This window comes from Nycticebus coucang, chromosome 4 (genome assembly GCF_027406575.1).
Source record: "Nycticebus coucang isolate mNycCou1 chromosome 4, mNycCou1.pri, whole genome shotgun sequence".
Lineage (NCBI taxonomy): Eukaryota > Metazoa > Chordata > Mammalia > Primates > Lorisidae > Nycticebus > Nycticebus coucang.
The window spans coordinates 22,265,890-22,279,729 of NC_069783.1; the positions used below are offsets into that span (position 1 = coordinate 22,265,890).

Consider the following 13,840-nt stretch of genomic DNA (forward strand, 5'->3'; position numbering starts at 1 on the left):
GCCAGGGCCGCCCCTCAATTAAATAATTGTACACCAATATTCATAGCAGCTGTATTGATGACAGCCAAAATGTAGAAGCAACCCAAATGGCTATTAACAAATGTATAAATAAAATGTGGTATGTGCATAACAATGGAATATTTAACCATAAAAATAAGTGAAACACTGATTCATATGTGCTGCCATGTAGAAGAACCTTAAAAACAATTATGCTAAAAAAAATTATGCCAAGGGAAAAAAGCCAGACACAACAGGGCAAATATTGTAGGATTCCAATTATTTGAGGCTTCTAGAATAGGCAAATTCATAGAGGCAGAAAGCAGAATATGGGTGCCAGGGGCTAAAGGACAGAGGGATGGGCAATGGAGTTATTGTTTAATAATAGTGTTAGATGGCAGCGCCTGTGGCTCAGTGGGTAGGGTGCCGGCCCCATATACGGAGGGTGGGTTAGAATCCAGCCCCAGCCAAACTGCAATAAAAAGTATCAGGGTGTTGTGGCAGGCGCCTGTAGTCCCAGCTACTTGGGAGGCTGAGGCAAGAGAATCGCCTAAGCTCTGGAGTTGGAAGTTGCTGTGAGCTGTGACACCATAGCACTCTACCAAGGGTGATAAAGTGAAACTCTGTCTCTAAAATAAATAGGGCAGCGCCCATAGCTTAGTGGGTAGGGCGCCGGCCCCATATACCCAGGGTGGCAGGTTCAAAACCGGGGAGGCCAAACTTCAAGAAAAAAAAAAAAAGCCAGTAGTTGTGGTGGGCGCCTAAAGTCCCAGCTACTTGGGAGGTTGACGCAAGAGAATTGCCTAAATCCAAAAGCTGGAGGTTACTGTGAGCTGTGACGCCACAGCACTCTACCTAGGGTGACAAAGCGAGACTCTGTCTCTAAAAAAAAGAAAAAGAGTGAGATTTGAGATGATAAAAGTTCAGACATGGGTAGCAGTGATGACTGTACATGTGAATATGCTTAAAGCAGCTGAGTTTTACTTTTTTTTTTTTTTTAATAGAGTCTCACTGTGTTGCCCTGGATAGACTGCCCTGGTGCCATAGCTTACAGCAACCTCAAACTCTTGGGTTCAAGAGATCCTCTTACCTTAGCCTTCTAAGTAGCTGGGACTACAGAAGGCCCCCCTACTTTTTCTCTAATACAGTCTAATACAGATGGGGGGTCTCATTCTTGCTAAGGCTGGTCTCCAACTCACTCCTGAGCTCAAGCAATCCACTCAAGTCAGCCACCCAAAGTGCTAGGATTACAGGCTTGAGCCACCACCCGAAGCTGAATTATACTCTTAAAAATGGTTAAAATGGTTTTGTAGCAGGAATCTCTCCCTTTGGAGCTCTCTCTCTGCCAAGTCTTTGGTCTCCATATTCAAAGAATGAATCCAAGGACCACTGTGAGCAAGTGAAAAGATAGATTTTATTGATAGATAAGGAAAGAGAAAAAGAGAAAGCCTTTGACACACTGAAGGGGTATTCCTGAGGAGGTAGGCCAGAAAGACATTTAGTCTAGGGGTTTATATGCAGCTTTTGCTACCCTAAGGGAAGCAGGGGTTGGGGTAAATGGAATGTGGAGTCACAACAGTTGGTTGCCAGGGGCCTGAGGGCAGAAGATAATTTTAAAACTTCCCTCTGGTAGGACTGTGATCTTGTTTGTTTAGGGTGTATTCTCTGCTCTGGGAGTGATACTCAGGTGGGACACTGAACTGGTTTAGGGTGTGTTCTCTGCTCTAGAAGTGGTGGCTTAGGTAGGAGGCTGGTTAGACTGGTCTTGCACTTGCTTGGGTATAGAATATGCGGTTGAGCTTGCTTCAGCCTAGAAAATGGGGTTCATGCCCAGCCCTGTCTGAGGAAACTTGTATCAGTTTATCTTAAAAACAAAACAGTCTCACTCTGTCGCCCCAGGTAGAGTGCCCTGGCATCACTGGGCTCAGCTCTTTATCAGTTTTTTTTTTGTTTGTTTGTTTGTTTTTTGCAGTTTTTGGCCGGGGCTGGGTTTGAACCTGCCACCTCCAGCATATGGGACTGGCACCCTACTCCGTTGAGCCACAGGCGCTGCCCAGTTTTTTTCTCTTTTTTAAAGACAGTTTTACTTTGTCAAACTCGGTAAAGTCCTGTGGTGTCACACAGCTCACAGCAACCTCCAGCTCTTGGGCTTAGGTGATTCTCTTGCCTCAGCCTCCCAAGTAGCTGGGACTACAGGTGCCAGCCACAATGCCTGGCTATTTTTTTTTTTTTTTTTGTAGAGACAGTGTCTGGCTAGGGTGGCGCCTGCGGCTCAGTCGGTAAGGTGCCAGCCCCATATACCCAGGGTGGCGGGTTCAAACCCGGCCCCGGCCAAACTACAACCAAAAATTAGCCGGGCGTTGTGGCAGGTGCCTGTAGTCCCAGCTACTCCGGAGGCTGAGGCAAGAGAATCGCTTAAGCCCAGGAGTTGGAGATTGCTGTGAGCTGTGTGAGGCCACGGCACTTTACTGAGGGCCATAAAGTGAGACTCTGTCTCTACAAAAAAAAAAAAAAATAGAAAAATTAGCCAGGTATGGTGGCAGGTGCCTGTGGTCCCAGCTACTAGGGAAGCTAAGGCAGGAGGATCACTTGAGTCCAGTGTTAGTCTCTCTCAGGCTGTGGTGGGCCTGGACATTCATTAGGCAAAGAATAGAACTCCTTGCTTTTCTGGTTCTGTTCAAACAATCCTTCTAGATTACAGAAGATTTCTAGCAGATTACTCTCCAACCTTTTACAAGGCTTCCAGCAGAAGACCTTTGATTTCTTCCACCACACCCTGAGTTACTGAGCTATAACTCACAAGCCCATTACCTCCAGAGCTACATGTATACCACACCCTGAATTGCTTTAAAGGAGACACTTAGTTGGGCATGCCCATAATCCTACCACTCTGAGAAGCCTAGATGGGAGGACTACATGAGTTTAGGAGTTCAAGACCAGCCTGTGCAAGAACAAGGGATGTTGTCTCTACTAAAAGTAAAAAAACTAGCCAGGCATATTGGTCCACCAAGCTATGATGCCATGGCATTCTACCCAGTACTATACAGTGAGACTCTGTCTTAAAACATACATAAATAAATAAATAAATATTTTCCACTGTCGGTAGCAGCCCCATCTGCTGGCCCATGTCTTAATAAATCTCTGCTAGTAACTCTACTTGATCTAGTTCTTTGCAGCACCTTCCCACCTTTCAACATGTAACACACCCTAGTCTTAGGTTACTATCAGCTAGGCTGACACCATGAGACTTCTAGGGCAACAGAGTGAGACTGTCTCAAAAAAAAAGTCAGAATTCTGAGGGACCCTGACTGCCAAAACAATCTTGAAAAAGATAAACAAAGTTGAAGGACTCACACTTCTGAATTTTAAAACCAACTACAAAGCTACAGTAGTCAAAACAGTATGGCATGGGCCTAAGGACAGCTACATAATCGATGAAATTGAATTGAGAATATAGACATAAGCTATACATCTGTGATCAATTTTTTTGTTTGTGTGTGTGTGTGAGACAGTTTCACTTTGTCACCTTTGGTAGAGTGCCGTGGTGTCATAGCAACCTCAAACTCTTGGGCTCAGGCAATTCTCTTGCCTCAGCCTCTGAAGCAGCTGGGACTACAGGCACCCACCACAATGCCTGGCTATTTTTATTTATTTAATTTAATTTAATTTAATTTTATTTTATTTTATTTTATTTTATTTTTGTAGAGACAGTGTCTCACTTTATTGCCCTCAGTTGAGTGCTGTGGCATCACAGCTCACATCAACCTCAACTTCTGGGCTTAGGTGGTTCTCTTGCCTCAGCCTCCTGAGTAGCTGGGACTTACAGGCGTCTGCCACAACACCCAGCTATTTTTTGTTGCAGTATGGCCGGGGTTGGGCTCAAACCCGCCACCCTCGGTATATGGGGCCAGCACCCTACCCCGTGAGCCACAGGTGCTGCCCAAGGCTTAAGGGATTCTTTTGCCTCAGCCTCCCAAGTAGCTGAGACTACAGGTGTCTACCAAAACACCCGCCACAACGCCTGGCTATTTTTTGGTTGTAGTTGTCATCATTGTTTGGCAGGCCCAGGCTGGATTTGAACTGCCAGCTCTGGTGTATGTGGCTTGCACCCTAGCTGCTTGAGCCACAGGCACCGAACCTAATCAATTGATTTTTGACAGAGGTCCTCTGTTCATCAAATGGTGCCAGGACAAAACAACTAGAAGTCTCCTTGCCCAGAGAAATCAAAGTAATTCCTTACTATGCATCAAGAGACAAAATGTCAGGAGCACTGGTCTGAGATCTGAATTCACCACAGGATCCCTGAATCACTGAATAGGAGACGCGTTCAAAAGGCTCACAAGTTGCCTCCGCTTGGGTAGGGATGGCAGGGGTCTGTAGATGAGGCCCAATCTCAGCCTGAGTCCAGGTAGGTGCTAAAAACTGTAAAGTAAAGGGTGGCGCCTGTGGCTCAGTCGGTAAGGCGCCGGCCCCATATACCGAGGGTGGTGGGTTCAAACTCGGCCCCGGCCAAACTGCAACCAAAAAATAGCCGGGCGTTGTGGCGGGCATCTGTAGTCCCAGCTACTCGGGAGGCTGACGCAAGAGAATCGCTTAAGCCCAGGAGTTGGAGGTTGCTGTGAGCTGTGTGAGGCCACGGCACTCTACCCACTCTACCGAGGGCCATAAAGTGAGACTCTGTCTCTACAAAAAAAATAAAAATAAAAAAAATAAATCCCCATTTAGGCAAACAAGACTTTATCCTAAACCTAAAGGATTATTTTAACAGGGAGAATGCCAAAAGTATAAAATAAAAAATAAATATGAATTTAACTAAGACTTTATGTGAAAGAGACTTTAGTCAGAAAGAGACTAAAGAGATTATTCCAAGAAGAGATTATTCCAATGGAGAGTGTGGGCGGAGGTGGGTGAGGGAGATGTTACGGCAATAGGAAGAACTCCCTGACTGTGACATCTGCAACTCTATCTCCTAGCTCAGACAGAAAAGGGCTTTTTTTTTTTCTTTTCTAGGGAGGAGTGAACAAAGCTAAAAAAAAAAAAAAAAAAAAAACCTGGGGGTGGGGAAACTGAAAGAAAGTGGGAGGTGGCAGTGATCAGACAGTACCTCCGTGAGTGTTTTACCTTCCTCTAAGTGGGCCTATTTTTCAGTGTGGATGAGCAGGAGTTGTTTGATGGTTAGTCTGAGTTTCCCAAAGTTTAGACACCTGGAATTGGGGCGGTGGTGGGCACCTGTAATCTCAATCACTGGGGGGTTCTGGGGGTCCAGTTGGGGAATGAGTAAACACACTGGAAATAAAGAAAGAAAGCTTAGAGGCCTGTAGGAGAGGTACTTAGTTGAAGTTTGGTCAAATCAAGGAAGCTGGTATTTTGTCCAGAATAGCGAGTACAAACACTTGGCTAATCATTCATGAGGCAATGAATGGAATTTGGAAGGCTTTGTGTCTGACCTTGCTATAAGCTTAAAAAGGGGCATCCGTGAATCGTGTATAAATCCTATGGGGTAGGGTGATTCCTTGCACTGGGCCTTTTTAGGGAAACAAAAAGGTGAGGGGATTTCTTTAACTGTCGCTTTCCAGGATCCCAGGGCTTAAGTCAAGTTCAACATTGTCGGCATGCAGGGAAATCTCTCCATAGATTGGGTCAGAGGCTGAAAGGTAGAAAGGTAAGAAGACGCTGGGTTCTCAGGTGAGCCCACTCCTAGCTCTCTGCATTTTCCGAGCCCAGGGGAGAGGCAATAAACAGCGCGCACACATTAGGAAGAGGACCGCCGCCATTAGCTCAGATAGTGCCAGGGCCGGGAAACCGCGACCGCCGCAAGTCCCGCCTGGGCGCGCTCCAGCGACAAGCCCCGCCCCCGGCGCGCTCCCGCGGCGTGCGCTGCTTCGGTGTGCGCGTAGCTGGCCTCTGCGCGCCGGGCGGAGACCGAGGGAGGCGGGTGGAGTTCTAGCGGCGCGGCGGCGGAGCCTGGGCGGGTCTGGGGGTGGCGGATCTTAGAGTCTGAGGGGCTCTAGTCAAGCGGCCGCGGGATCGTCCGCGGCCCCTGAACGAATTGAGGCTGAGGCCGCCAGGCCGTGTCCAGAGGTGAGTTTCCTGGGGCCGCGGTGCAGTCGGCGGGGTGAGGGGCTGGGCCTCTGCTCGCCGCCGGGCTTGCGCCGGCGCCCCCCTGGCGGGCAGTGGGCTGGTTGTCTGCGGCGGAGCTGCGCGGCCTGTGTCGAGAGTCAAAGGGTTTCGGAGCGCGCGTCTGCGACCCGGGAACGGGCTCTAGCAGGCGGAGGACCGAGCGAGGCTACTGCACAGCCCAGGTGAGCCGCGGGGCTCCGCTCCTGACCCGGCTTGCTCGTGAACTTGGGGAAAGCACCTTGCTTGGTCGGCTCTCGGGGTGTTCAGAAAGTTGGAGTTAGGTGCTGTCAAAATGTTTCCATTTCCTAAAGCGAACGCTGCATACGCTCTGTCCAGAAATACAAAGTTTGTCTTAGGTAGACGTGGTCGTAGTAGTTGGCTTCTTCAGTATTCCACAGCTTACTTTCTTTGATGTTTTGAAAGTCTGTTGTTCTCTGTTTTCATATTTACGTTCTTCTGTGCGTCCTTTTTTTTCATTCCCAGTAATAAAAGCGTTTACTTGTCAGCAGTGATGAACGTTAGTGTGGCGTCCGGCATTGGTTCCTTTGTAAGTTATTGGAGATAATTAAAGATAAGAAACTGCCGATTTGTGCTGATGTTAATGCAGAAAAGAACGATGTGGTACTAGAAACTATATGTAGTTTGGCTTTAGGAGGAAACTTTAAAAGTTGATGTGTTTTCTCTCTAAATATTCTGAAACTCGTTATTTAAAAGGCAATTAAATTCAGTGAAATCGAGCATCTTTATATGTAATACTCATATTAATGTAGGCACTGATGAAATCCAAAAATGAGTTAAGAATCATGTGCAGGAAGGAGAGAAGTTAAGGACGCTAATAATGATAGGAGGCAGAGTAAAGTACATTGTTAACAGAGCTACTATTGAGCACTTATTCTCAGATGGGCACAGTGGTAGGTACTTGCATATTTTACTTAATAACACTTGATTATTTAATACATCCTTTAATATTTTATCATTCAAACTTGTTTTGTGTGATACTAGTGTGATAGTGATACTTGTTTTGTGTCTACTAGTGTGGACTTAGTATGTGGACTTAGTATGTGTTCTAAGTGGTAAGGATATGGAATTGGACTATACTTTTAGACTATACAGTGTCATTGGGCAAAAACATATTAAATAATCACACAAATAAATGTTAGCAAACCAAGATGGACAGGAAGAATATACCCTGTTTGGGAGAGAATGTAACAACTGGACTTATCCCAGCTGGGGAAATTAGGTAAGGTTTTCCTAGGAAACCTTTGAGCTGAGATATTATGGTTAAATATGAATTAGGTGAAGATGACTCCCAAAGGAGAGAAGAAAGGTCCAGGCAGATAGAATAGATTGCACAGAGACTAGTGACTATCGTCATTTCAGGAACGTTGCCAGTTGGAGTGTGGAAAAACAAAAGTGGGCTGTGGTAAAGTGGGTTAGGGCCAAGATGATGCAGTGCCTTTTAAACAGTGTTAAGGATTTGGGGACCAAGTTTTTCTTATCTTTTTTTTTTCTTTTTTTAACTCTTAGAAACCACTCAAATATATAGAGAGAACAGTACAATGAACTTTCCTGTACCCAAAGGATTTGGACCTTATTATTCTAAGAGCAAAAGGGTTGTAACAGGCTCTATGAACAAATTTTAGTGATCCTGATGTGGGGTCATTGGTATTTAATTATTTATTTTGAGACAGAGTCTCAAGCTGTTGCCCTGGGTAGAGTGCTGTAGCATCACAGCTCACAGCAACCTCCAACTTTTGAGCTTAAGGGATTCTCTTGCTCCAGCCTCCCAAGTAGCTGGGACCACAGGCGCCCTCCTCCCCACCCCCAACTCCTGGCTACTGCTGGTTGTAGTTGTCATTGTTGTTCCATGTTGGGCCTGGGCTGGATTCGAACTCATACAGGTGCCGAGCCTATTTTTTTTTTTTTTTTTTGAGACAGAGTCTCACTATGTTGCCCTCAGTAGAATGCTGTGGTGTCACAGCTCACAGCAACCTCAAACTCTTGGCCTCAGCGATTCTCTTGCCTCACTCTCCCAAGTAGCTGGGATTATAGGCACCTGTGAACAATGCCCAGCTATTTTTTTAGAGCTGGGGTCCTGCTCTGGCTCAGGCTGGTCTCGAACCTGTGAGCTCAGGCAATCCACCCACCTCTACCTCCTAAGTGCTAGGATTACAGGTGTGCGCCTACTCGCCCGGCCTCATTCTCCTGGTTCAGATTAAAAATTCCTTTTGCTTTTTTTTTATTTTTTTTTTTTGTAGAGACAGAGTCTCACTTTATGGCCCTCGGTAGAGTGCCGTGGCCTCACACAGCTCACAGCAACCTCCAACTCCTGGGCCTAAGTTACTCTCTTGCCTCAGCCTCCCGAGTAGCTGGGACTAAAGGCACCCACCACAACGCCCAGCTATTTTTTGGTTACAGTTCAGCCGGGGCCGGGTTTGAACCCGCCACCCTCGGTATATGGGGCCGGCGCCCTACCGACTGAGCCACAGGCGCCGCCCCCAGATTAAAAATTCCTTTTGGAGCTCGGCTCCTGTAGCACAGTGATTATGGCATTGGCCATATGCACTGACGCTGGCAGGTTCAAAGCTGGCCCTGGCCAGGTAAGCAACAATGACAAGTACAACAGAAAAATAGCCAGGCATTAATGGTAGGTGCCTGTAGTCCCAGCTACTTGGGAGGCTGAGACAAGAGAATTGCTTAAGCCCAGGAGTTAGAGGTTGCTCTGAGCTGTGACGCCATGGCATTCTTCCGAGGGTGACTTAATAACACTTTGTCTCAAAAATCAATCAATCAATATATAAATAAAGTTTTTTTCCAGGCAGTAGCTTCAAGTGTTTTCCCCACACTCTCTTCTACAATTTTTTTTTTTTTTTAGAGACAGAGTCTTACTTTATCACCCTCAGTAGAGTACTGTGGCGTCACAGCTCACAGCAACCTTCAACTCCTGGGTTTGGGTGATTCTCTTGCCTCAGCCTCTTGAGTAGCTGGGGCTTACAGGTGCCCGCCACAATGCCTGCCTATTTTTTGTTGCAGTTTGGCTGGGGCTAGTTTTGAACCCGCCACCCTTGGTATATGGGGCTGGTGCTCTACCCACTGAGCCACAGGCACCACCTTCTTCTAGAATCTTTATTGTTTCGTGTCTTAAATTTAAATCTTTTATCCAACAAGAATTGACTTTTGTCAATGGTAAGAGATGCAGGTCCAGTTTCAGTCTTCTGCATGTAGATAACCAGTTCTCCCAGCACCATTTATTAAGTAAGGATTCTTTTACCCATTGCATGTTTTTTGTAAGGCTTATCAAAGATTAAATGATGGGTTTATCTCTAGATTCTCTATCCTATTCCAAAGATCTATTTCTATAGATGTCTATTTTTATGCCTATACCATGCTGTTTTGATCACTATAGCCTTGTAATATAATCTGAAGTCTGACAATGTGATGCCTGTCGATTTTTTGGGGGGCAGGGGAGGACCAGGGCTGAGTTTAAACCTGCCACCTCTGGCATATAGGGCCGGCACCTTACTCCTTTGAGCCAGAGGCACTGCCCTGCCAAATTGTTTTCATTTCTTTTTTCTTTTTTTTTTGAGACAGAGCCTCAAGCTGTCACCCTGGATAGAGTGCTGTGGCATCACAGCTCACAGCAACCTCCAACTCCTGGGCTCAAGCAATTCTTCTGCCTCTGCCTCCCAAGTAGCTGGGATTACAGGCACCTGCCACAACGCCTGGCTATTTTTTTTTTTTTTTTTTTTTGGTTGCAGCCATCATTGTTGTTTGGTGGCCCTGGGCTGGATTCGAACCCACCAGCTCGGGTGTATGTGGCTGGCACCTTATCCGCTTGAGCCACGGGCACTGAGCCTGTTTTTATTTCTAAGAATTGTATTCGCTATTCAGGGTTGTTTTTGGTTCTGAAGGAATTGCTCCTTTATGAGGAAGACCCTCCCTAGCAATTGTAGCAGCACCAAAAACAAATAACTGGGACTTGATCAAGCTAAAAAGGTTTTGCACATCTAAGAGTACCGCAAACAGATAGTCCTTAGAATGGGAGAAGATTTTTGCATGCTACAAATCTGACAAAGGCCTGATAACTAGAATCTATAGAGAACTCAAATTAAACAAGAAAAGTGCAAACAACCCTCTCATAAGTGGGTAAATGATTTGAATAGAAATTTCTTTCAGGATGACAGATGAATGGCCAAGAAACACAAGAAAAAATGCTCATTGTCTTTAATGATCAGAGAAATGCAAATCAAAACCACTCTAAGAGGTCAAAATCACCTAACCCCAGCAAGATTAGCCCACATCACAAAGTCCTAAAACACCAGATGTTGGTGTGGATGTGGAGAGAAGGGTACACTTATACCCTGCTGGTGGGATTGCAAACTAATACATCCCTTTTGGAGAGAAGTATGGAGAATCCTCAAAGATCTAAATGTAGACCTTCCATTTGGCCCTGCAATCCCATTAGTAGGTAACTACCCAGAAGAACATAAATCATTTTACCACAAAGACATTTGTACTTGAACGTTTAGCCAAGTCATGGAAGCAACCTAAGTGCCCATTAATGGATTGACAAACTGTGTTATATGTATACCGTAGAATATTATGCAGCCATTAAAAACTGGACGTTTTACATTTTCCTGGGTGGAGTTGAAATACATTCTTCTTAGTAAAGTATGGCAAGAAAGCAAAGATGGGGTGGCGCCTGTGGCTCAGGGAGTAGGGCGCCGGCCCCATATGCCGAGGGTGGCGGGTTCAAACCCAGTCCTGGCCAAACTGCAACAAAAAAGTAGCCGGGCGTTGTGGCGGGCGCCTGTAGTCCCAGCTGCTCAGGAGGCTGAGGCAAGAGAATCGCGTAAGCCCAAGAGTTAAAGGTTGCTGTGAGCCGTGTGACGCCACCGCACTCTACCTGAGGGCAGTACAGTGAGACTCTGTCTGTACAAAAAAAAAAAAGAAAGCAAAGATGGTGGCTCGGCGCCTGTGGCTCAAGTGGCTAAGGCGCCAGCCACATACACCTGAACTGGTGGGTTCGAATCCAGCCTGGGGGCTGCCAAACAACGACGGCTGCAACCAAAAAAAAATAGCTGGACGTTGTGGTGGGCGCCTGTAGTCCCGGTTACTTGGGAGGCAAAGGCAGGAGAATCGCTTGAGCCCAGGAGTTGGAGGTTGCTGTGAGCTGTAATACCATGGCACTCTACCCAGGGTGACAGCTTGAGGCTCTGTCTCAAAAAAAAGAATGCAAAGATGTATATCCATCCTAGTATGAAATCTGGGCAGCGCCCCAAGACACATACACTGAGGCTGGCAGGTTCGAACCCGGGCCGGGGCAGCTAAAACAACAATGACAACTGCAACAGCAACAACAACAACAAAAAATTGCCAGGCATTGTGGCAGGCATCTGTAGTCCCAGCTACTTGGGAAGCTGAGGCAAGAGAATTGCTTAAGCCCAAGAGTTTGAGGTTGCTCTGAGCTGTGATGCCACAGCACTCTACCCGGGCAATAGCTTGAGAAATCAACATATAAAATTACATGTTTCTAAGAACTATAAAACACTATTATAGTCCAAAGGGAGCGGGAGTGGGGGGAACAGGGCAGAAGGAGGGAGGATATGAGGCCAGGTGGGATCTCACCTAATGTGTACATTGTGGCGGTATATGACACGCCCACTGGGTGAGGAGCTCTTCTACATAATGGAACTTTGCCCTGAAAGTGAGAACAATGTAACCTAAATATTGTACCCTCATATTAATTTGAATAAAGTTTAAAAAAATAAACTGCACTGAATAAAAAAAAAATTGCTTTTCTTCTGAGCATCATGAATGAAAAAAATAAAAGTAAAACCAAAAATTCCTTTCTTCCTTGGCAATCCTCATTGTCCAAATAAACAGATTTTTGTGCAGTAAGTAACCAGATCTACCCATTTGGGGTTTGGTAACAAGGTTACCCTGACTGCTGTGTGAAAACTGTATTGAATGGGGATAAGAGTAGATGTAAGGAGACCACCATGGATGGAGTTGTCTCAGTGAAGACAAAGCAAATTTAAGGATACCTAACTGATTTTATTTATTTTATTTTTAATAGAGATAGGGTCTCACTGTGGCTCATGCTGGTCTCGAACCTCTGAGATCAGGGTAATCCACCCACGTTGGCTTCCCGTGCTAGGATTACAGTCGTGAGCCACCACACCTGGCCTGTCTCTTTTTTGATTTTTGTTTTTGGGGAGTTTTTTGAGACAGAGTCTCACTTTTTTCGTTCTTACTAGAGTACTATGACATCACAGCTCATGGCAACCTCAAACTCCTGGGCTTAAGCGATTCTCTTGCCTCAGCCTCCCAAGTAGCTGGGACTATAGGCACCCGCCACAATGCTTGGCAATTTTTTGTTGCAGTTGTCATTGTTGTTTAGCTGGCCTGGGCTGGGTTTGAACCTGCCACCCTCCGTGTATGTGACTGGTGCCGTAACCACTATGCTATGGGCACTGAGCCACTAATCTTGTGTTAGTAGTTCTATATTTACGTCCATTGGAAGAACCATGGAAAGTTTCCTAAAGTAGATTGTATTTGAGATGGGCTTTGCAAGGTTGTATAACATTTTAGTATTGAGCCCTTGAATGAGAATGTTTGGTGTGAAAAGATGGCTGATGCAGTGACCTTATCAATCTCTGCCTAAATTTCACCTTTCTCCCAGAATTTTCTTTTTTTCTTTCTCTGTTTTTTTTTTTTTTAAAAGACCAAGAGTCTCATTATGTTGCCCTCGGTAGAGTGGCATGGCATCATAGCTCACAGCAACCTCAAACTCTTGGGCATAAGCAATTCTCTTGTCTCAGCCTCCCAAGTAGCTGGGACTACAGGCGCCTGCCACAACACGCAGCTATTTTTTTTTTTTTTTTTTTGTAGAGACAGAGTCTCACTGTACCGCCCTCGGGTAGAGTGCCGTGGCGTCACACGGCTCACAGCAACCTCTTAACTCTTGGGCTTACGCGATTCTCCTGCCTCAGCCTCCCGAGCAGCTGGGACTACAGGCGCCCGCCACAACGCCCGGCTATTTTTTGGTTGCAGTTTGGCCGGGGCTGGGTTTGAACCCGCCACCCTCGGCATATGGGGCTGGCGCCCTACTCACTGAGCCACAGGCGCCGCCCGACGCAGCTATTTTTTTATTGCAGTTTGGCCAGGGCGGGGTTTGAACCCGCCACCCTTAGTTTATGGGGCCAGCGCCCTACTCACTGAACCATAGTGCTACAAAAATGTTTTAAAAACTAGTTAAGCATGCTGGTGTGCACCTGTAGTCACAGTAATTTGGGAGGCTCAGGGGGAGAATTGCTCGAGCTGGAGGTTGCAGGAGTTAAAGGTTGCAGTAAACTGTTCACACTGTTACACTCCAGATTTGACAACAGAGTGAGACCCTGCCTCTTAAATAAGTTTTCTGATGCTATCATAGTTAGGTTGCTCTTAGAGGCCTAATCATATTTCTTTTTTTTTTTTGAGACAGAGCCTCAAGCTGTAGCCCTGGGATCACAGCTCACAGCAATCTCCAGCTACTGGGCTCAAGCGATTCCTCTACCTCTGCCTCCCTCATAGCTGGGACTATAGGTGCCCGCTACAACACCCGGACATTTTTTGGTTGCAGCTGTCGTTGTTTTTTGGCGAGCCAGGCTGGATTCAAACCCGCCAGCTGAGGTGTATGTGGCCGGCACCTTAGCTGCTTGAGCCACAGACGCTGAGTCAG

General features: G+C 46.2%; 1 protein-coding gene across 3 annotated transcripts in view; it reads left to right on the forward strand.

Annotated features, from left to right (window-relative positions):
• Positions 1–5,900: 5,900 nt before the first annotated feature.
• UBXN2A (UBX domain protein 2A) overlaps positions 5,901–13,840 on the forward strand; it is a 38,036-nt gene continuing 30,096 nt past the window's right edge. For 2 of the 3 annotated variants that reach the window (XM_053589170.1, XM_053589172.1), the window contains exon 1: positions 5,901–6,078. The gene's annotated coding sequence lies outside the window, so the exon portion shown is untranslated. Of the gene's footprint in view, positions 6,079–6,156; positions 6,300–13,840 lie in introns of those variants that run through there. The other variant, XM_053589171.1, reaches the window with a different exon arrangement.